Below are 22,993 nucleotides of genomic sequence, written 5' to 3'. Positions count from 1 at the left end.
TCCGTGTAGCGTTTTTGTATCGTTTATTGATGAGTTGCCTATGCGAACGTCAAGCAATCTTGCGTCTCCATCCGACCGAATTCGTTGCTTGTGAAACCACTGGCCGAAAATCGCACTGCGGCATCGCCGGCTACGCCAAATATTTTCGTTCTAGTGGCAGCATTTGAAACGGGCCTAAGGGTTCCCGAGCACATGTGGGCGCGGCCAACCAGCGTCTAGCCGTGGGTGGCGTTTGACTGTGTCTGAAAAAAAAAAAAAGCCGTCCTTATTGCTAAGCTGCGCCGAGTGTTTCAGCGTTTAAATGGGCTGTGAAGGGGGCTCTAATAAAGTTGCGGCATGCCTGGGATATTGAAGCACGCCACTTCACGAATAGTGTCCAGCAAGGATTTTTTAAAAGCGCTTTGTAGAAGCTGAGTTATCTGTAGTTAAAATTGGAATTTCAGCGTCATCGCGCCTTTCCCTCTCCTCTCGTCACTTTTCGCACGCTGGAAGGTAGGCGCTCTTTCGCCGACCCCCCTCTGGGAGCGGAGCTTCCCGACCCGCCGGAGCTAAGCGGCTTATTGGCCTCGGCCACGGTAGCTGCCTGACGTCTGAAAGAATCTAACCAATGGCCACCTCTCACCCTGTCGACGCAGATGCGGGGGACAGCGTGCGAGCATGAAAAAATCGCCAGGAAGAGCTCGCCAACTTTGACGCGTGATTGTGGGTCGTCTGCTGCGTGTAGAAGAGTATTATTTGGCTCTGGTTCTCATGGCAGCACAGTGCAGTGATTAAGTGAGTTGATGTGCTCTCCTCGAAAGGTGTTTCAGAGCCCCTTTAAGGCCCTACGACGGGGACAACACAACACTTTTGCCCCTACTTCCCATATACTCCAAGCTTAGCCAACCGGGTTAAATCGGGTGCCACCTTTTCGTGTCCTCCACTTCATCTTTCAGTTTGCTATCCTCGATTTCACATTTTTCCTGTCTGCTCCTCTCTTTTTCGTTTTCCTTTCAGTCCAAAAGCACTAACTACTTCACGAGGTCAAACCAGCTGACCGAGTCTCTGCGAAGCTCGACCTTGATGGTGACCTTGGCCAAACCATAAGTGACTAAAATAAATACTGCTGCGGCTGTGATTCGAAGCCGCGGCGGCGTGAACAGATCAGTTTCCCTGGCCACTGCACGAGAGCACTAGGCTATCACCGCAGCCGATCATGCATGCATGCATGCCTGCAAGGCCCAAATATGCCTAAGCATATAGGGTCCTGCCCGTCATGCTCTTGTGAGTCATGTTTTTCGGGTGCGCGAATTCTATCAAAAAGCAAAGATATAAAAGCCAAGGAATTAATTGAAGCTTTTTTTATTGCAACGAAAAGAAGCATGTGCGTCAGCGACACGTCCATATCTTTGTATAAGGATGAGACCAATTTTTTCACTCGTTCACTATCATACCAACTTTGAAGAAGATCGTATTCCTTGCGTGTAAGATGGTATATGTTTGTCCGTGTTGCCTTCAAATAAACCAGTTGTGAGTGGCGCTCCGTCCCGTCTTTCTGCCTTGTGTTGTGTCTGTTTTCGCGCCTGCCACCAAAGATGCATGCCTCGCGTTGTGCATTGCAGATCGTGGTCTTCATCAACGAATAATACTACTATGGAACTAATATACACCCTCTGGCGCTGTGCACTGCACATCGTCGTCTTAATCAACTAGTACTACTAACTGTCAAGAAGATGATCATGCGCGACGCCAACGACGACGAAGTTCTTGAGGCGGCCGGCTGGCGCTCGCGCTGGAGAACTGCTCCCTGAGACCATGTCTATCGCCCCGCTACTTCGTCGATTCGTTGTGAAAGTCTCTTCGTCGCCGGCGCTTCCCGCCTCCCAATAAACCACCCTTCGCTACAAACGAACTAATATCGTCGCCAGACGTGCCGACGACCAGCAAAGGAAAACCATGAGCCAACCAGGCTAAACGCACGCTTTCGCAAGTTTACTCGTACGTTAAAGCCCTAACACACACACACACACACACACACACACACACACACACACACACACACACACACACACACACACACACACACGCACACGCACACGCACACGCACACGCACACGCACACGCACACACACACACACACACACACACACACACACACACACACACACACACACACACACACACACACACACACACACACGCACGCACACACTACTGTTAGCGTCGTTGGACGGGCCGTGCTGACTAGTTTTTGAAAATAATTACAGCCACCATAGCGGCGTGATAAATCTGTTGTCGCAATCAACAGTCCAGAGGAAGGTACTCACCACATCGGTTCTTTGCAGTGGAAGAATAACGCCCCAGAGAGATTTGACGGATGACGAAATCACCGTCGGAAGCGTACGACACGCGTTTCTCTGACGCTACGTCATTTGAATCTTGTTATTCTGGAGGCATCAGACCAGCGTCGCTTCAAAGAGACGACGAGACTTCCCGGAGCCGCGACGTTGCGAAAACCCATCTACCTTGGTGGGGCGTTATTTCGAGGAACTATAATGCTCCGTAAAGTAGCTAATAAAGTGAAAACAAGTGTGCGTTTAAGCTGAGCAAATGATCATCGCCCGAGCAACGCCTCAAGGAAGCATTTCAGGATAAAGAATGATAATTGTTTCCCCGTGCGAAGACGGATTTCTTTTCTTGACGCGATAAGTAACGCCCATGCAATGCTTTTTTTTCCTTCCCAGATTCAAACAGGTGTCAATATTTATTGTACAACAAGAAGATATCACTCCTTGCTTACGATACCCCTGTGGCATTTGTTTTTGCCGTTGTTTAAGCCGCGAGTTTTTACATTGTGTGTGCCGCTTATATTTGCTTTGAGATAACATGCTTTGTTATAGTATGCTATTTAGTTAAGCAGATATGTAAATAACGTTACCAATTTGTATGTTGCAACTAAACAACTCCAGATTTCTCCGGAAAAAAATTTTGAAAATTGGAAAATTGTAAGACAGTGTTATGGAAACAGTGAAGATAACGGACCATTATTTGGACACGTAGTAACATTTTTATTTTAAAGTGTTTCCAGCGATCGCGGCGAACAGTTAAGATTGCCATAAAAAAAACAACAGGGAGCGCTTTTGACGATATCAAAAACGTGAATAGGAAAAAAAAATACAAGACTACAGTCGGGTGATCTGCGGATATATTGATTGTTATAGTGAAGTACGTCTTTCATCATTTGAAAAAAATTGCGTTCATAAGCAGTTTCCCGCTCAAAAATGCTTTTTGTCCAGATTTTCTGGGCATGCTCTACGCCGATATTTTTTTTTTGGCTGTAAAAAAATACATAACGTTGCGGTGTTTAAAGCCACCGATAACAAGGCTAATGGCTACACAGCGCTAATTCGGCTGCGCACAAGTGGCATAACTATTTCTTGTCGCCACTGGAAAAAGACTTATTCTTCAGGAAAATGTCAAAGCCGACACGTGGACACTGCGCTTCACCGAAAAGATTGATGAAGCGCTCCAGCTGCTCAACCGGGTCTCTCTCAAATGGCAGGTCTTATCACGGCATACGTCTGCGATCATCTGACACATTGTTATCCATGGAGAGTAAGGGTGGGTGATACAATGATTTCATTCACATTCCATTCACTTCTGATCCTTAATGCACCAAACTGCCCCATGCATTCGCTGTCGCTAGGAACAGTAATGCAGACGGGCGGGTGGCAACAATTGAATATGTTTAGGTTTGTCGGGGTTTAACATCCCAAAGCGAGTCAGGCTTTGGGGACGCCGTAGTGAAGGGCTCCGGAAATTTCGACCACCTGGGGTTCTTTAACGTGCACTGACATCGCACAGTACACGGTCATCTAGAATTTCGCCTCCACCGAAATGCAACCGCCGCGGCTGGAATCGAAACCGCGTCTTTCGAGTCAGCAGCGGAGTGCCATAACAACTGAGCCACCGCAGCGGCGGCGGCAAGAAATGAATAGAATGAGACGAAAATAATTGAATCATATGAGCCGTACATTCACACGCACAACTCGAGAACACAAAGTGCGATTAACTGTCCCGAAAATACTGTGCGCGGAAAGAAGTAACCTCATTGTTCTCGCTTTGCAGTAATACGAACGATTAGAAATGTACACTCATATTTAAAGTAGCGCACGGCTAATGAAATATACGGCTACGGAAAAGCGCAAAAAAGGCGTCGCTTTATAAAAGTTAAAACTCGAGCGAGTGACTGGAAAACTTTTCTGGCATGCTTTCTGAGAAGCAGCGAGAGGAACTGAAAATCGCTGGGCCTTGCACGCTTACCTGACCTCCTCGTTTTGATACGATAGCGTTAACGAGCCCATGTCGCAGAAAGGCTGGTGCGATCGCCGGCGTCATTTACCTCCTATGTGGCCCATCTAGGTCACGTGACCTTGCGGCATCATCCCAACCTGCACACCGGATGGTCAGGAGACTGCCCACCGGGGCAGGTGGCAGTTAAAGTAATGATCGGCCGCGAGAGGTCGCTCGGGAAGCCCAACCTGGGTTGCACAAACCTCACCGGTGGCAGCACCTGCCATCGTAGGGCAATGGCGCATCGCTGAACCGCTGCACCACGGCGCCAGGAGCGGTATCTATGACTTTACCCCAGCTATTTATATCCAAGTGGTATCCCAGCTATCTATGACTGTAGATAATGACGAGTTCCGCGTATATGGGCAATATAACCCATTAACGCTATAGCGTCGCACCCTTACGGGGGAGCTTAAAGGGAAACTGCACCACTTTTTTAGAATTCCGTGATATTCAAGGATTTAAATATACATAGGCTGTAGGTAAAGCAAGCTAATAGTTTTGTGCTAGCAAATAAAATATAGACGTCATCGACGACTGAATTTAGCGCTTTTTTTAAGCGATGTTTATTGCCTCAGGGCATAAAAACTATGAATTGAGAGATTAGTAAGATCCTTAAAGAAATGAAAAAAGGTGGGCTGATTTGATGAAATTAAGAAGTGAACGATGATATGGACCCTGTGTCCAGGCAATATAGGAATCCGGATTGTCAGGTGAGAGTCCCACTGCCGCCAGGTGCCGAATTCTCGTCGGCTTCAGCGCCGGGCAGTCCCGCAACAGGTGGTGGATATCCGCCTCACATTCTCTCGTCAAAGCGTGGGAGAAGTTCAGAGAAGTTCGGTGTGACGTCACGGAAGGTAAGATTTAAAATTACCGCTGTCGTCAGCCACATCCTGCGGTGCCTACTTGAATGTCACCAAACAATGCTCAGCGGGCTTTTCCTCAGTTGGTGGAATTGGTTTTTATCCTTCAAAGCAAGCGTGTATGCGTTGGAAATGTACCGGTACCTTCGATGACTGTCATCATGTGCCTACCCTTGGCACTGCTGGCTGCGGCGAAACTTGAGGGCCGTCGCGTTTTTAATCGGCAATGGCGTCACCATTTCAAATGCCAGGCCAAAAGGACTTCGCATGTTTTACCTGCAAGTTTCACACATTCGACCCCTTAAGCTCGTCGATTTCTAAAACCTATGCAGTTTCCCTTTAAGTGTCCCCTCCAGTTTTAATCTCTCTCTATCTACGTCAGGGTCTCGGTATTGGCATCAGCATGTGCGGCATAAATAGCGAACATTGTTCAGACCGCGTACTCGCATCTATCTCGTTTTGCACACTACAAGCTAGGCTATTCATATATATGCCTTTAAAATGTGTCATGCAAATTTATATGAGTCTTCCTGCGCAAATCACTTGTGGGAAGCTAAAATACCTTACACTAGTGCATGTACAGGCTATACGAATGCACTGATGCACTGAATGCACTGAATGCAGAGACGAATGCACTGATGCACACTACTGAAGTGTATAATAACCACATCAACAACAGCTATTGTCGTGGGCTTTAACGCTATTATTTCCCCATAGAGTGCGTCAAGAATCTTAGCAACTTGTTTTTGAGCGCCAACGCAAACGAAAGAGCAGCAAAAATGCGAGACGACGTACCCAACCATAATAGCTAATTTTTTTCCCCTTTTACCTGACGGTTGACACCTGTTTAAAAAAAACGAACAACTTCATGGAAACCTTCATCGGCTGCTGACCCGAAAGACGCGGGTTCGATCCCGGCCGCGGCGGTCAAATTTCGATGGAGGCGAAATTCTAGAGGCCCGTGTGCTGTGCGATGTCAGCGCACGTTAAAGAACCCCGGGTAGTCGAAATGCCCGGAGCCCTTCACTATGTATTAACACTTCTTTTTGGGCGAGTTGGTGCATACTTGATTTGAAGAAAATAGCGCCAGAGCATGCAAACCACTTTGAAAAGACAAGGACGAGACACAAAGCGCTAACTCACAACTAATTTTATTGAAACCAGGCAGCGCCTTTATATGGCGACGTTTCACTGAAAAAATAAGAAGGAGGAGGGCAGGAAAGGTAAAGAAATCTAAGCGACCATCACAGCGAACACACATGAGCAAGCGGTAACCAAAACTAAAACAAAAAAGTTAAAGATTATTTAAGGGCGGCATCTAAAAATTCGAACTCGGACGAAAAAAGTGAAACAGATGGGGTGCTGACACACCTATTGCCTAATTTTCTTATGTAAAAAGCCTCCAGACATTCACGTGCCTTCTTATCTGTGCTTTTGCCAAGAATCTTAGTCTGAGTCAATCGTGCCTCGCATCCGTCGCAACCCATAATATGCGATACCAAATGTGCATATTTATCCTTTATATCTGATAAATTTCGGGCAAAGGATAAATATGCACATTTGGTAGCGCATATTATGGGTTGCGACGGATGCGAGGCACGATTGACTCAGACTAAGATTCTTGGCAAAAGCACAGATAAGAAGGCACGTGAATGTCTGGAGGCTTTTTACATAAGTAAATTAGGCAATAGGTGTGTCAGCACCCCATCTGTTGCACTTTTTTCGTCCGAGTTCGAATTTTTATATGCCGCCCTTAAATAATTTTTAACTTTTTTGTTTTATTTTGGTTACCGCTTGCTCATGTGTGTTCGCTGTGATGGTCGCTTAGATTTCTTTACCTTTCCTGCCCTCCTCCTTCTTATTTTTTCAGTGAAACGTCGCCATATAAAGGCGCTGCCTGGTTTCAATAAAATTAGTTGTGAGTTAGCGCTTTGTGTCTCGTCCTTGTCTTTTCAAAGTGGTTTGCATGCTCTGGCGCTATTTTCTTCAAATCCCTTCACTATGGCGTCCCTCATATCCTGAGTCGCTTTGGGACGTTAAACCGCGATAAACCAAACCAAACGAACATGAGCTGCGCATGCGCATAAGGAGCTGGCAGTTTCATTTTCAACCAGTGGAGCTGGAGGAGAAGAGGCGCGCATGCGCAGGGTGACCTTGTAAAAAAAAGGCAGATTAACCCGGAGCCTTCCACTACAGCCACTCTTTCTTTCTCTCTATCTCGTCCATTCTCTATCTTCCACATCTGTTGCTTCGGTACGGTACGGCTTCGGTACGGTACGGCTCAGGAGTCGAATGATTATGAAGAAGGTACTGCGCCTTTGTGCGTATAATAAATAATTATTTATTTCCTTGGTGCATTGTTTCCCAGCTGGACTTCGGATATCCGTTCTCTCTTTAGATGTACGCCATGGTTCCCTCGGCGATTTCAACTGTTTTCCTCCCGGTGTCTGAGCCTTGGGCTTTTTTTACTCTATGAGCTGCCGTGATCGAAGTCGTGAGCGCATCTGCAGTAAAACGGAGAGCTCACCTAGTTGTTTTGTTCAGATGAAAAAAAAAAACACCGTCCGTGACAAGGGACAAGAAATCGTTTACGAAAGGTTCCCCTGCAGATTCTACCTTTCGTATAGTTTCTGCATGTCTCTTTTGAGTCCGTTAGGATGACCAATGATTAGCTATCCTCCGCAAAGCAATACACCTCAGAAAAACAGCAACCCACAAATTAATCTGGATTCCGGCACACATGGGCATAGAAGGAAACGAAAGGGCAGGCAGCTTGGCTCGAGATATCACGTACCGAGCCGAGCGGCCATACGCCCTGGGACAGCACTTCACCGTGGAGATCGGCGGCTGCGTTTTTATGGAGGAAAAACGCTAAAGCGCCCGTGTGCTGTGCGATGTCAGTGCACGTTAAAGATCCCCAGGTGGTCGAAATTATTCCGGAGCCCTCCACTACGGCACCTCCTTCTTCCTTTCTTCTTTCACTCCTTCCCTTATCCCTTCCCTTACGGCGCGGTTCAGGTGTCCAACGATATATGAGACAGATACTGCGCCATTTCCTTTCCCCAAAAACCAAACCACCACCGTGGAGATCGGATTTTCAGAATACCTAAACTATCAAAGAGGCAGGAGAATTAGATACTCCCCGCCACATAAGGGCCTAACACAACAGGAAGCAGCTAGTTGGCGGAGGGAGCAAACGGGAACATTCTTTAACCTACATATTGCCGCGAATATTTAGAGTGTGTTCGTTTTTCAAATCTGCCGCCACATCAATTTATCGCTTTGTTTGCTACGCAAGACGCGACTAGATTTATCTCGATTGATCGCAGCCAGGCAGAGCTGATTCTACGTTGTTCCGGAATGTTCTAGTAACTTTGCGCTCTTTATCTCGAAAGTTCGCTATCAGCTTTAAATTGAGCACGGCCGACAGCGGCCGGCATTCTGTTCGACGACCGCCGAGCACGCTTGTCGCTTCGCCGCCGCCGAGTGATTCAGTCCATTTTGGGCGCAAGTCAGCCCAATAAACAGTTCTTTTAGAAGACCCTTTCATCCGTCTTCATCGCTGCTTCGACTGCCGTCACCACTACGTGACAAGATGTATCCTACACAGTATAGGAACACATGCCCGTGGTGCGGGGCAACCCCCACGCTTTACCATATAACCTGGGAGTGTAAGCGAAACTACACGTTCCACCAACACAAAACCCCGAGTGTGGAGCAGTGGGAGAGCCGGCTCACCAGCTGCGAGCTCGCCGCCCAAAGGGCAATGGTGCAGCACGCAAGCGAAGCAGCGCGACTCGGTGGAGCCCTGGACTAGGGGCCCATCCCTGCTTTGAAGGTCAAGAGTCTGCCACGATGCAGACGAAGACCGAACGCTAAACACTTAATGGACCAAATAAAGTTTCTCTCTCTCTCTCTCTCTACGAAAGGTTCACACCAGAGCAGCGTAAAGAAAAGCAGTCTAATCATTTGTCTATGAAGTTGGCTTATTCAGGACGACTTCTCGAGAATGAGTGAAGAAAGCCTAAGTGAATAAGACACCTCAAGGCTTTTCGCCTTTGTTTCAAGGGGGTGAGGTTGGGGGGGGGGGGATATGTACAGAAAAAAAATAGGCAGTAACTGTCTCACTTCTCGGTGGATACCTCAACCACGTAGTGAGGGAAAGAATGGAGGAGGGGCGAAAGAAGCAAGAGAGAAAGACGTGCCACAGTGGAGGGTGGTGGTGGTAACAACTTTATTTGCACGAATGTTCAGATGACAAAGCGTGACAGCTGTGCTTCGTCAAATACTCCATTGGAGGCTGCTACCGCTTGGACCCTGATAACCAGGTTCCTCGGGTCGTCGAATGCATGGATAAAACTTTATTTATGAGCAAAAAAAATTGTGAGTGGAGTCCTTAGTCCAGGATCCCATTGGAAATGGCCGCCTGTTTCGCCTGTTGTATCAGTGCTAGAGGAAACCGAGTAGGTAGCAATTGCACTAGCCATAGCAGATCCAAATAATCAGATTGTGATCACAGACTCGCAAGCCGCCTGCAGAAACCTCGTCAGAGGGAGAGGGTCCAAGAAGGCGCCAACAATCCTGAAGCAAAATTCCAAAAGGATAGAAGTGGTCACTGTAATATGGACACGTGCTCACGAGACTATTCGAGGTAACAATGTCGCCCACGCTTCTGGGGTGTATTCTAGATGGAAACTAAAAAATTTGGTTTTTGGGGATAGGAAATGGCGCAGTATCTGTATCATATATCGTTGGACACCTGAACCGCGCCGTAAGGGATTGGAGAAAGGAGGGAGTGAAAGAAGAAAGGAAGTGAGAGGTGCTGTAGTGGAGGGCTCCGGAATAATTTCGACCACCTGGGGATCTTTAACGTCCACTGACATCGCACAGCACACGGGCGCCTTAGCGTTTTGCCTCCATAACTCGATTACTGGACGCTTTCAGATTACTGACCTCAAGCCTAGACACTAAAATCGGTGTTAAAAAAAATCCTCTCCCTTTCCAACCCTTGCCGGCTCTTGCTGCAGTAAAGAAACGCGTTGAGAGAGGGCGGGCAGTTGTTTCTTGACACACAACGTGAAGAAGGGAGGGGTAAGCCTGCATTCCTCGTGACGATGGCGTCAGGCGTCTGCGCTTAGCTGGCTGACATGGTTCGAACGGAACCACATGGCACGGGCGCATTTAATACTGACCCTAATTCGTTGTCAAGGCTGACGTTCTTACAGGGAAAGCGAAGCTCGCGACAAGAGTGGGCAGCTTGAGGACTCGGAGAAACCTTTACAACGAACAACGACCGGCTTTTACAAAAAGCTTTTTCAAAAGCCAATCTTGAAAAATCTGCACATGTCCGAAAAAGCACTGACCTGCACATGTGCCTGTAACCCTCTTATGTCGAAGGACATATTTACGCTTAAAAAAAAAGCCAATCTAAGAGCTTAATTTGTTTACATGCACCTAGGTTTCTAAAAGGAATTAGTTCTAGCGCTCCTTCGTGAAATATACTGCAGTCCCGTTTTCAGTCACCTACATTCAAGCTCATTTCGCAAAGATTAGCGTTTAAACATTCCACGTAATTACGGTAACCCTCCCCTCTCCCCCTGCTCCTACCTCCCCCTCAACACTATCCGCACGACAATTACAATTCTTTCTAGCTCCTACTTTGTATCTTAATGGCATCGCCTTCCGCGCGTCGCCACATAAACATCATTCGTCGCTTCAGCCATTCGTCGGTGTGGTCGAATGCCTCACTGGTGTCGTGCATATCATTATGCTATTCCTGGCGCGTGATTGCTTAGAGCAATTATCTAAACCACGCGTCTCGGCAAAATTGCTTTTAGACAACAGTTCCATCGCAACGTGTCCTTGATGAAAAGCAGCTACCTCGCGTATAAGGCAATTTGGTCGTATTTGCGCAATTAAGACTGGCAGTTAAGAAAACCTGAACATTTGGAAAAACTCCCGGCTAGCCACTTCATCTACTCGAGCGCTATCATTCTTGACAACCAGAGCCCCCCCCCCCCCCCCCCCAACAACTAATTTGTGCCTCTATCTATATTTTATTTTATTTATTTTAATATCTCTAGGGCGTCCGAAGTGAGGCAGTGCATGACGGGTAAGATACGCAAAAATATTCCCCAAACAATAAATGCACGAAAATCTCATTTGAGAACAAGGTGCAGAAAAAGGCACTATAGTGTCTTTAACCTCATTAGTATACTAATGACCTCGTAATAACTGAGCTCATTAGTATACTAATGATACTAATGAGGTCAATTATGAAAACTGCCACCGGGCACAAAATGACACAACTGCGCACAGCACAACCGGGACAGCCTTCCAGTTGACATCATGCTTAAACGTGTTTACAACCAGGAATGCGCGAAAACATCAAGCTGTTAATTGTGGACGCGTTGGACAAGGACACTCTGTCATTTACATCAACCGTGACTGTAAAATCCACCGCAGGTTGTTTATTGCGCCGTTTGAGCAACATAGAAGCGCGCATATATTGTGCTACCTAATTACAAATGACTCCCAATTAGGCACTAAAGCAACACGTCCACAGCCATTAAAAAGTACACTACACATAATTGCGTAACTCGTGTTGTGAAATACATTTCGTTTTCATGCAGCAGTTTTTGCCTCCATGCTGTATCTTCTGTGCAACGTCAGACAAAAGCCAGTTTCCAGCAAAGCCAGACTCAACCACCTGCAAAGAAGCCACCCGATAAATGCACTGTCCGTATAACACTGCCGTGCGAACGTCCGAACATTAGCGCAAACCAACGAGCTTGACTTTCTGTGCAAAAGGCTGCGCAGTGTTAAAATCCTAGGCGGAACTCACTGCAATTTCTTGCGAGCCTTGAGAGCCCTAGCGGTCAGTTTAGTTAACATAACGAGCTGAGCGCGCGGTATACGGACAGTGAGAGTAACCTGAGTAGGCGCAAGAGCCATAGCCGTATGTAACCCCTGGCTCTTTTTTCTCTCCTGCTTGATGTTTGATCTTCACGATTATTCCTGCTGACACGCCTGTCGTTTTATTTTAGGATCGTTAATTTGTCATCTGGTGCTCTGATGCTGTTTCTTTCCCTTCCCCCTACAATAACGCCCGTAAGGGCGGTTTGGGTATGTGAATAAATAAATAAATAAATAAATAAGTAAATAAATAACCTGAGCAACCAAGAGCTCTGTCGAACGAAGCTGAGTTGTGCGCCCGAGCATGAGTCGGCGAGCAATAGCGTCCGCGAGCGTGTGTGCTGCGGCTCATGAAATAAGTTTTGCAAACACGGGCGCCCTAGCGTTTTTCCTCCATAAAAACGCAGCCGCCGCGGTCAGGTTCGATCCGGAGTTCCCGGGTTCGAACCCGACCGCGGCGGCTGCGTTTTTATGGAGGAGAAACGTTAAGGCGCCCGTGTGCTGTGCGATGTCAGTGCACGTTAAAGATCCCCAGGTGGTCGAAATTATTCCGGAGCCCTCCACTACGGCACCTTTCTCTTCCTTTGTTCTTTCACTTCCTCCTTTATTCCTTCCCTCACGGCGCGGTTCAGGTGTCCAACGATATATGAGACAGATACTGCGCCATTTCCTTTCCCCCACAAAACCAATTATTAAACAAATAAATATGCGAACAGTGATATACTGACACGAAACGAACGACACAGAGTATAACCTGGAAGGGGGCAGTCATATTCGCGTGACAAAAGCAAACAAGCAAATAAAGAAGAAAAGAAAGAACGAACATGAATCCTAATGAAAAATAGCGCACACTTGTACAGGACACAAAGAACGACAAGGGAGACACCACCAGCGCTGACTCGCAACTGAAGTTTAATAGAAAAAAGAACGAACTAGTATAGATACTGTAACCACCTCAAACTGCACAAACCACGAGGGAGCGCGTGGCAAGAAAAAAGGTTACTAACCGCGAGCGGAGTGCGGTCGGTTGTTCAAATATTAGATTCCTGCTACTTGGACAACCGGCTGCACTGCGCTCGTGTTTAGCAACCTTTTTTGTAGCGTAAGCTACACTGGCGGAGGTTGAGCAGTTTCGCGTGGCTCCTGGAGAGCCGTGCTGCGCATGCGCGAGGGGCAGTGACGTCACACGGCGCACGGCTGGCGCGCAGCCGTCACCGCGCCTCGCCGGTCTGCGTATCCTCTGGAAACCGCACCGCGTGACCAACCGCGTGACGAACCACGTGACCAGCCACGGCGCCGCGCCGCCGGCAGCTGCTCCGGACCACGTGACCGACCACATTGCCAACCACGTGGTAAACCCCCCGCACACTCACAGAAAAAAAAAAACCCTCTGTCGAGGCTGAGAATCGAACCAGGGCCCTTGGCGTTTGAGGCGGAGACGCTACCACACCGCCACGACGGCTTTTCTTTCTTTATTGCATGAAAATAGTGCCGAAAAGAAGTTTAAGCACGCTTACGACACAAAACACTACGCCACCTTACTCCTGCATGAACCCTCCTTCCAAAACATCAAAAGTCTGGGAGGCACACACATGCATCCAGATAAGGGAGCCAGCCAGGCGGCTCTTGCAGGGCAGCATATGCTCCCCGCACCAAAGCGCATTGTTCACGAAACAAAGATTTCGATGACCATGGTGATTCGGCGTGGCGGTCCATCATGCGACTCTTCCAGTGACTAAGTAATACCAGCAACATAACGAAGGCTCAAGGTTTAACCGTGAATAGAGGCGCATGTTGTGATTGCGCGCCTTTCATTTTCTAACTGTTCCGAACCAGATGTCGCCGTTCTTACGCTACGTATATCCTGGCCTAACAGAGCTAGGCCATCATCAATTTTTTCTTTTGGCACGCGCGTCAGCTTGCTCCCACGCGGTTTTGACGAGTGAAGTTTCAGGTGGTTGCTGTATCTATATTTGTTCATTTTTCCCCATTAAACTTCAATTGCGAGTCAGCACTGGTGGTGTCTCCCTTCTTGTTGTTTGAGGCCAGGACGGGAGTTTTGCGGACTAAGACATATAGAGTCAGGTACCACGAGATAGACACGTTGTGCGTTGCGTGCAGAGAGGAGGAGGAAACGGCTGAACACTTGATACTTTTCTGTAAAGGGCTTCACCCTACAGTGGAAAGCAGCTTGGCTGATTTACCCAAGCCATTGGGGTTTAGGGACAGTGAAGGGAAAAAAGATTTTAAGCGGGTAGAAGTAACCAAGCGAAGGTTATTTGATTGGTGGCTAAAATCAAGAGAAGAGAAAAATTTCATGTCATGGCTAGGTGGCTTGAGCCACCGCCCGATTTAAAGGGTTCAGCCGTATCCATCTATCGGTGGGGAGGCCACCTGTGTGGGAGGTGGCCACCTAGAGGAGGTTGCCCGCAACACAGTGGGCAGAGGGACCGTACAGACACCGGCTAAGCGGCTGACTAGAAGCTCAAGTACTAACGTTCGAAAAAAATATGGGGTGGAGATAAGAGCATCACATCACACTTCGGCCGTGTTCCCAGTTACGATACCCAACCCAAGGTAAGGCGCGATATGTCCAAGACACCTGCCCACGCCGAACTGCACCTACTTTCGAACAGCAAGGCACTTGATCTGCTGGCTTAATGTCTGGCTGTAACAGCTCTGCATGGATATTACTTTGTTTTAAACCCTAGTCTGTTCATAGTTAAAAATACTTGCTCCTGGCGAGAAAAAGTACACGTAAGGGATGCAGCAACAAGGGAAAGTTTTAGTGCAGTGTCTCTGTCTGCCTCCCACAGCATCCTTGTTCCTGTGGCGCTGCACTCTGTTGAAGGATGCGCATTTTCTTGCAAGATAAGGCACACGTTTGTGCCAAATCTGAACCAAGTGTACACCGAACAAAGCCGCCGGAGGAAGAAAAATCATTTCAAGAAGGCGATGAAACATGTCCCGTGGGTCCACTGCCTTGGTTATGGTGTAGGACAAAGGCATAGGTAGGACTAGGAATTGCGTTTCTCAAAGTTAAGACCTCGTAAAGCTGCGTTATTAAAACAGACAAGGAATAAACAAAGCACTCACGTCAGCGCACCTCTCAATGGACTGCATGGGAGCCGCGTGCGTGGAGTGCTGCACGGAAGTGTGGAGGGCAGTGGCAAGTGACGCTATGACTGGCGGAAACTGCAAACCGAAAGTTTCCCAAACTTAAACATACTAAGCAAAATGTTCCCTGGGTAATAGGGACACATGCTCATGGTGTGGCGCAAAGCCCACCCTTTATCACATTACATGGGAATGCAGCAAAAACAAAGCATTCCATGCAGTAGAAAACCCGATTGCGGAACAGTGGGAGAGGGTGCTCTCCAACGGCGACCCGTGTATACAACGGGTGCTCATACAGCATGCCCGAAGAGCAACCACCCTCAGTGGAGCCCTGGAATAGGGGCACCAACCCTGCCAGACAGAAGATATCACCATCAGGAAGATGGAAGAACTCTGTCGGACCGCTGAATGACCTTGTAATTAGAGCAAACAAAGTATCCTATTCTATCCTTGAGTCATGACTGTGGCTCGCGCAATCATTGTACATATTTGAATGCATCGGTTAGAGCTCCACAGTTGCTTCGTTGTAAGCGCCAAAGGCAGGCCACTGCAAATGATGCGGCACTAAGTTGCCTTGTATATGAAGGAAAAAAAAAAAACAACCTCACATGGCTATCCGACGTTTATCTACGATTGGCCTATTCAATTTACATATGGTCCAGTCACCACGACATGCGGAGGGTGTTGATTATGGGTGGAGCGGTGAACAGACCCCTTTTCAGTATCACAGCCTAAATACACATAATAGTGAAATACCACTCAATAAACACCAACGAAATTTTCAGTTCAATGACATTTAACAACATTCCCCACCGAAGCATCGAATCACTATTGTGTGCAACGCAAATGTGTTACGGCTGATCCAGTTTCAGCGCACCGCAGATTTTGTCTCAGCCAAAATCTTGACAAGTATTCACCTGCCACTTCCGGGCGGGAATGCATCATTTCGGCTGACATGCTGCCATTTTCTTCTTCGTAATTTCATACACTGCAGTTCTGAAGCTCATCAGTTTGCTAAACACTGCAGCTCTGGTTCAGTTACCCGCCGCGGTGACTCAGTGGTTAGGGCGCTCGACTACTGATCCGGAGTTCCCGGGTTCGAACCCGACCGCGGCGGCTGCGTTTTTATGGAGGCAAAACGCTAAGGCACCCGTGTGGTGTGCGATGTCAGTGCACGTTAAAGATCCCCAGGTGGTCGAAATTATTCCGGAGCCCTCCACTACGGCACCTCCTTCTTCCTTTCTTCTTGCACTCCCTCCTTTATCCCTTCCCTTACGGCGTGGTTCAGGTGTCCGCCGATATATGAGACAGATACTGCGCCATTTCCTTTCCCCAAAAACCAATTATTATTATTATTACTCTGGTTTAGTTAGGAGAGGAAGAGGAGGATTAGAAACACGAGTGAAAAGAGGACAGAAGCCTGAGGACATCATCATCATCAGGAAAGACTAGACGCATGTCGCTATCGTAAACCAGGTACCCTAACGCTTATAGTAGAACCCCAGTTAAGCAGGCGATGATCGATGCCGCACGCCATGCCCAGCTATACTCGGAGACGGCGGCGCCAGGCTTCCAAGAAGCACGTGTGCCGTACGCGGAAACGGCAGCAGCATGTTCATAGGAATGAAAAGCGTACTAGACGGTCATGTGCCGACATTTCCGTGTACATTAAACAACGTTGGGTGCTCGTATCTGTCAACTGTGAGACGTGCCTAGAAGCATGAATTGGTTCTCACTCGCAATCATGCATTAGCACAAGCAACTGGGATAAACTTGAATCATAGCATTGGACAGCGAGCTTGGCAGTAGGCCGAGCTGTGGTTAAAACAAGCCGGAACTTGCGTACACTAAAAATAGGGTGAGTCAGTGAGTAGCAATGAAATAGTATGAGTGCGTCATCATTTTAATTTCTTTTTTTTTGCTGTCGCCTGTCGACACTGTCGCTCTTTGATGCGCATGAGAGCCTAGTATTCGCCTTTGCTCGCGGGAAGAAATTTACAGGAGCTAACGCATGCGCATTAAGACATAGAGAAGTAGGAAGCGTGGTACTGGCATTCCATACTATGCTCAAGTCTTGGCTCGAATTGGGTCGCCACTTGCCAGTCACAAACATGGCTGTCGTCACGGTAGGGTGACTACCGGGTTCAAATTCAGCACTCACTATTCACAGCCGCGTTAGATGCTGCTGCCGACCGACTAACCAACTACTCTCCTCCATGTTCAAAAGCAGATGTGACCGACAAGAGACCGTAGCGTTGAAGCCGTAGAATGGACAGCAATAAATTTAAAGTAAAGCATATTGTTATTGTAATAGAGACATTGCAGTGTACTGTTCTTTCACCTTGCTTAATGAATAATAATTCAACCAGATGTTCTAAAAAAAACAATACTTCGCTGCGCCCTAAACACCGATTATGACATGCAAAGCGTTCTGATCTTATGAGTTTACTGTCTTCATACCTTAGAATAGCTCCGTCGCCTGTGCATTTCTGTGCTAGCAACAGAACCTTTTGTTTGCAATTTTACAACCACACTGGCATATTTTTTCTGCTTTTTTCTCTTTATGAACGAAGAAGCTGTGATCGCTGCGCCAAATGTTACTTCAAGTTTTTACTCATGGATTGTAACATATATTTAACGTTGTTTTTTGCCAGTTTTTTTCACGTTTGCGTTATGTATTTAGCAAAAAGAGGTCACCTTTGTGGCTTAGATTAGCGTTCTTCTTCTGCGTACCGTATTCCCCAGGCTACAGTCCGCTGATTATACATGTTTAAAAGCTGCAATTTTGCGCGGTGAGGAGTATATACGGGCGCGGGCTATACATGATTTAATTTCCAAGATCGTTCGTCAGAGCCGATAAAGCCGAGGGTGACTGTCAAAGTAAAAAAAAAAAAATGTCCTTACGGCACCTGCGATATTTCTTCGTGATAAATCGGATAGCGAAATCACTTTTTCAGCAGGTGTACAACATGGATGAAGTGCCAATATCGTTTGATATGCCACCATATCGCAATGTTGACAGCGTTGTAGCCAGAACAGTCACCATTACGACATCTAGCAATGAGTGAGGCTGTTTCACAGTTCTTGCATGCATAATGACCGGCGAATATCTGCCACCAGTAGCTATCTACAAACGCGAAAACCATTCTAAATGATCTTCTAAACGTATGTCATGTGATCTGCGATTATAAAGGGCGTGTGAGCGAAGATATAATGCACAAGTGGGTTGATGAAGTGCTGCTGAAGAAGACAGCAATATTCCCCAGGTGGCATGACTGGCACGACTTCAGCCTTTCGATGTGTCTTAACCGGGCCATCAAAGGCAATGTTCCTAAGAACTGGGAAACTTGTACGCGAGGAGGGGCTTATAAGTGCACGAAAAGTGGACGGATGCATAGGGAATCTTATGCGGAAGAGAGCGTGTGGGTCGCTCGTTCGTAACACGCCGCCTCACGTCAAGTTGTCGTCAACAGCTTCGCCAAAGTCAGACTAAAAACTGCTGCAAAACCCAGGCGTCGGATTTTGAGGGCGATGAAGACGCCGAAGAGCTGCTCGTTGAATCCGACCGACATGCTTCATTTGCTTCATTCCGACAGCCGCGCGGAAACGGATTATGTCGGGTTTTAGGACTGAACTGTGTTACCCAATCAGAAGACCAGAGTTTTACTGCTTGACAGCAAAAAATTTTGCTTGCAGAGTGTATACCACCCGTGGACAATCTAAAAAAAAAAACTTATTCTCAGCTGAAATTCCTTCCTGCGGACTACTGACCGGGTATGGGCTGTTTAAACAGGAACTTTTTATTTCAAGCCAAAATGTACCCCAGCGGACTATAGTCCGGAAAACACGGTGATCAACCCTCTCTGCATAAAAAATTTGAAAGTTTAGCGAACGTCATGTCTCATGTGCAAATGCAGTGGCATTCAGTGTGAAAGGAGAATTCGTTGCTGTAAGCGGTGGAAAGGACAACGTGGCGATTAAGTTGACAAGAACAGTTATCCGACTTTTAGCAATTATGTAATTATACGCACCCCCCCCCCCCCCCCTATATTTTTAATAATATCACGCTAGTGTCGACTGCTCGGCGAGGAGGCGAAGTTACGGATCTAGCGTTGTCTGCTTGACTCGAAGCAAAACCCCTGTGAAGCAAGTTTAGTGGCCGAATTCTGAGAGCGTTCGTTTCGTGTACTATCTGCTGCGTGTTCGCCGCTCTGGATTGGTGCAAACGCGTAACGTTGCAAGGCCGCGGTTGCATTTGCGGGTAGCGTCTGCAGAGCGTTTGTTTATCGTAAATGTGTGCTCTTACCGCCACCCTCGCCATATACAGTGGATAAAGACAGTTGGTCGCAGCTTATTGGGGCTCCGATGCGTAACAGCCGATGATGGGCAGGGGGTGCTTCACACTAATCAGAAGAGCCTAGCAGACGATGCTCACTCCAGCAACAGGAATTGTAGGAATGCCCTTTACCTCGCATGCTTTCTCCTTCCCTTCTTCCGGAGCAGAAGCGCCCGTCAGTCGAGGCTCGGGCGACATCTAAAAAAATGTGATCGTAACGGCATACCGCAACAGTTCCTCTCAAGGATCACTGGAGTTATTGCGAACAGCGACTAGTACCTCAATGCTTGCTTATCTTTTCCCTAAATGTAAACGAAGATGTTGAAAGAATTGGCCATAAGATTAGTTCGTTAAAATAAGTCAGCAGAGATTATCAGGAAAAACCTGCATAGCCTTCATCATTACATCGACATATAAACAGTTTCATTACACTTTGACATAACAGAGCTATGCTTGTTGAATCCATGGCGGTCTTATCTTCATTGCTTCAAGTTGTTCTTCAACGAGTAGTTTGTCATGTTTAAGCACCAATCTTCCTACGCTGGTTTGCAAAATGCTGTTTTTATTACTCTGCTCTTGTGCGTGCAATACAGCCTGCCATGAGACAAGCGATATGCATAAAGATATAGCCATGCAACGCTTAACGTCAAATCAACCCCGACGCTAGATTAATACTGTCGGGCGTGCGCAATAAAGGAACTTGGACGCAATGTTTGTTATCGCTCTTGCTATTTTCAACAAAACATGAAGAAACTAGAACACAAGGTTTATGGGGTTTAACAACCCAAAGCAACTCGGGCCAGAAACAATAAAAAAAAGACAATGCTCCTGCGCACATGCCTTCAACGGGATACATAGGTGTGAAAACAATACATAAACTTAAAACAGCATGTGCGTGCGGGTTAGTTTGCGAAGGTTATTTTTCGTCACTCACAATGAATGCCCGCAAGCCACGTATTTAGAAGGCGAAGAACGTTTACCTGCTTGTCAGAGAACACATCGGAAGCTTCGTTTCTTACGTTGCTCGAGAACCGCGCCAGTGGGCAGTGTACACGCATCGATAAGGGGCGTTTCATCGACTTCTCGAACCTTTCTACTTCGTCGCAAGTGCCTGCATTTGCGTTCTCGAAGTCACTTCTAAGGTCGTCACGAAGGCATGCCGGAGCGAAGCGAGTTGCTGCCTTCGATGAAATGGTGACATTTCGGCGGAAAGCGAAAGAGTGCTTCCCTCTCTCCCTCCTACGGGGCAGTGCAAGAGTGGTCCGGTGACGAAAGCAGCTTCTGATGCATGACGGTGGGCGGAGCTTCTTGGTGTTCCGTAAACTGCGTCGCCAGCAGCGGCTGTTACCATAATTGAAACAGAATGAATATCAAGTGCATTTTAAGGACGTCTCGCTACCACCCGTCGCGGGAAGAGTTCCGCGAGGAAGTGAGTCTGCGATTTCATTTCTCGGGGGCCGACACCATTCCTTCCGCCGTTGGCGGATGCTATCGTCTCGAAAGGGGGCGAGGAGGTTGTCCGCGGGGCTTCGATAACAGTCGCGATCGGGGGAGGGGACGCGAGGAGGAATTAAGTCGCGCCTCCGCCGGGCAGGCGTTGCATAACGACATTGACCCAGGAAGGGTCTATAAATGGCGGCTGGCCTAGTTCGGTAAAAAAAGAGGAAAGCCCGGCCTTGGCGGCTTTCTCCGCGCAAGGTGCATTGACTTCGGGGAGAGGGGCCGATCGCAGCGCGCGCCCCGTATAAGAGGCGCTGGGCCCCGATCTGGGCCAGTCGAGCATGGCGAACTCCGAGGACCTACCCGCGCCGCAGCACTCGCTGTCCAGCATGCTGTTCTCCGGGGGTGACCCCCGGGTGCGGCATTGGCCCCTGATGGGCTCACCGGCGGTCATCGTGTCCATCCTGGCTGGCTACCTCTACTTCTCGTTACGCCTCGGGCCGGCGCTGATGAAGAACCGCAGGCCCTTCCCCATCCGGCCGCTGGTGGTGGCCTACAACGCGGTGATGGTGGTGCTGAGCGTGTACTTCTTCTGCCTCACGCTGAGGCTCACCTACCTCCGGGACAACAAGCCGCAGGCGCCGCCCTACAACCTCTTCTGCCAGGGCACCGACCCGACGTCCAACGCGAACCAGCTGCTGTACCACGGCTGGTTCTACATGCTCATGAAGGTCGGCGAGCTGCTGGACACCGTGTTCTTCGTGCTGCTCAAGAAGAACGGCCACATCAGCTTCCTGCACCTGCTGCACCACTCGCTGGCGCTCTCCACCGTCTGGATGGACATTAACAACGGCATCACGGGACAGGTGGCCATGTTCCCCATCCTCAACACGGCTGTGCACATGATCATGTACACCTACTACGGCCTCTCCGCGCTGGGGCCTTCGCTGCGGCCAAACCTGTGGTGGAAGAAGTACGTCACGCAGCTCCAGATCACCCAGTTCTTCATGCTCATGGTGCACGGCGGAATTCCCCTCTTCTTCGACTGCGGCTTCCCGCACATCATGTCCTACTTCATGGTGCTCGAGACGGCGCTGTTCACGGGACTCTTCTCGGATTTCTACTACCGCAACTACCTGCTACGCAAGGCCGACTGAGTCGCGGTCGTGCCTCTCCACTCAAGGACTTGTCGCCGGTGTCATGGTGTGCTGCCGCCGTGTCGTGCTGCCTCCCTCTTGTACATAGTTCACTGCGCGCGCGTGCATGTGTCGTGTCCCACGTTCCGGTTTTATTTTTTTAGTTCCATTGCAATAAATCAGTGCCTGCGCATACTTGCCCCGTTCCTCGTGGCTTCTGGATGGCTTCCCGTGGTGTGACCATAGCGTAGGCCTATGCCCCGTCATTTCTAGCAATCTTGGCGCATCGGGGCTTGGCTGGGGCGTAATCGGCCAAGGCCTTGTGCTCTTTGCGCCGTGCCCTTCCCCCCCCCCCCCCCCCCCCCCCTCTCAGCGAAGGCGAAACCGCCGCTTCTGCTAGCGTGTGGCTTTTAGGCCAAGGAAGGCTCCTCCGCTGTCTCTACCCGCCCTGGGGCGCTCGCTCTCCGTTTTCCCTCCGTCGGACACCCGGACCGTCGCCGTATTTACTGGGTCAGCGCCGCCGCCGCTACTGTGTTGTGTTCCTGCCGCCGCTGTTTTTTCCGCTCATTTCGGGCTAACAGCCGCCGTGCCTGGCTGCGACCGCCCACACCTGACGCTCAAAATGGCGTCGCACGCCACCGCCCGAAAGGGACAGTGGCGCCTGACGACGTACGCATACGTGCCGGCATCCTGTCTGGACAGTCTCCCAGATGTGGGGCCTCGTCCAGTGCAGCCGGAATGCGCCTCCCCAGCCGAGGAGGCCCCCGCTTTCCTCGGTGGTCGCCAGCCGAAGGAGCTAGCCGACGGTCAGGCACGTCCGCGCGCTGGTCCAGGAAAGGGCGCTCCTCGGTGGT

The 22,993-nt window shown here is 48.7% G+C and overlaps 1 pseudogene; it reads left to right on the top strand.

The window, feature by feature from the left end:
- Positions 1-20,548: 20,548 nt before the first annotated feature.
- Positions 20,549-22,326, top strand: LOC144098852 (very long chain fatty acid elongase AAEL008004 pseudogene; annotated as a pseudogene).
- The last annotated feature ends 667 nt before the right edge of the window (positions 22,327-22,993 follow it).

The sequence above is a fragment of the Amblyomma americanum genome, chromosome 7, assembly GCF_052857255.1.
Source record: "Amblyomma americanum isolate KBUSLIRL-KWMA chromosome 7, ASM5285725v1, whole genome shotgun sequence".
Taxonomy (NCBI): domain Eukaryota; kingdom Metazoa; phylum Arthropoda; class Arachnida; order Ixodida; family Ixodidae; genus Amblyomma; species Amblyomma americanum.
This window is presented reverse-complemented; position numbering and strand designations above follow the sequence as displayed.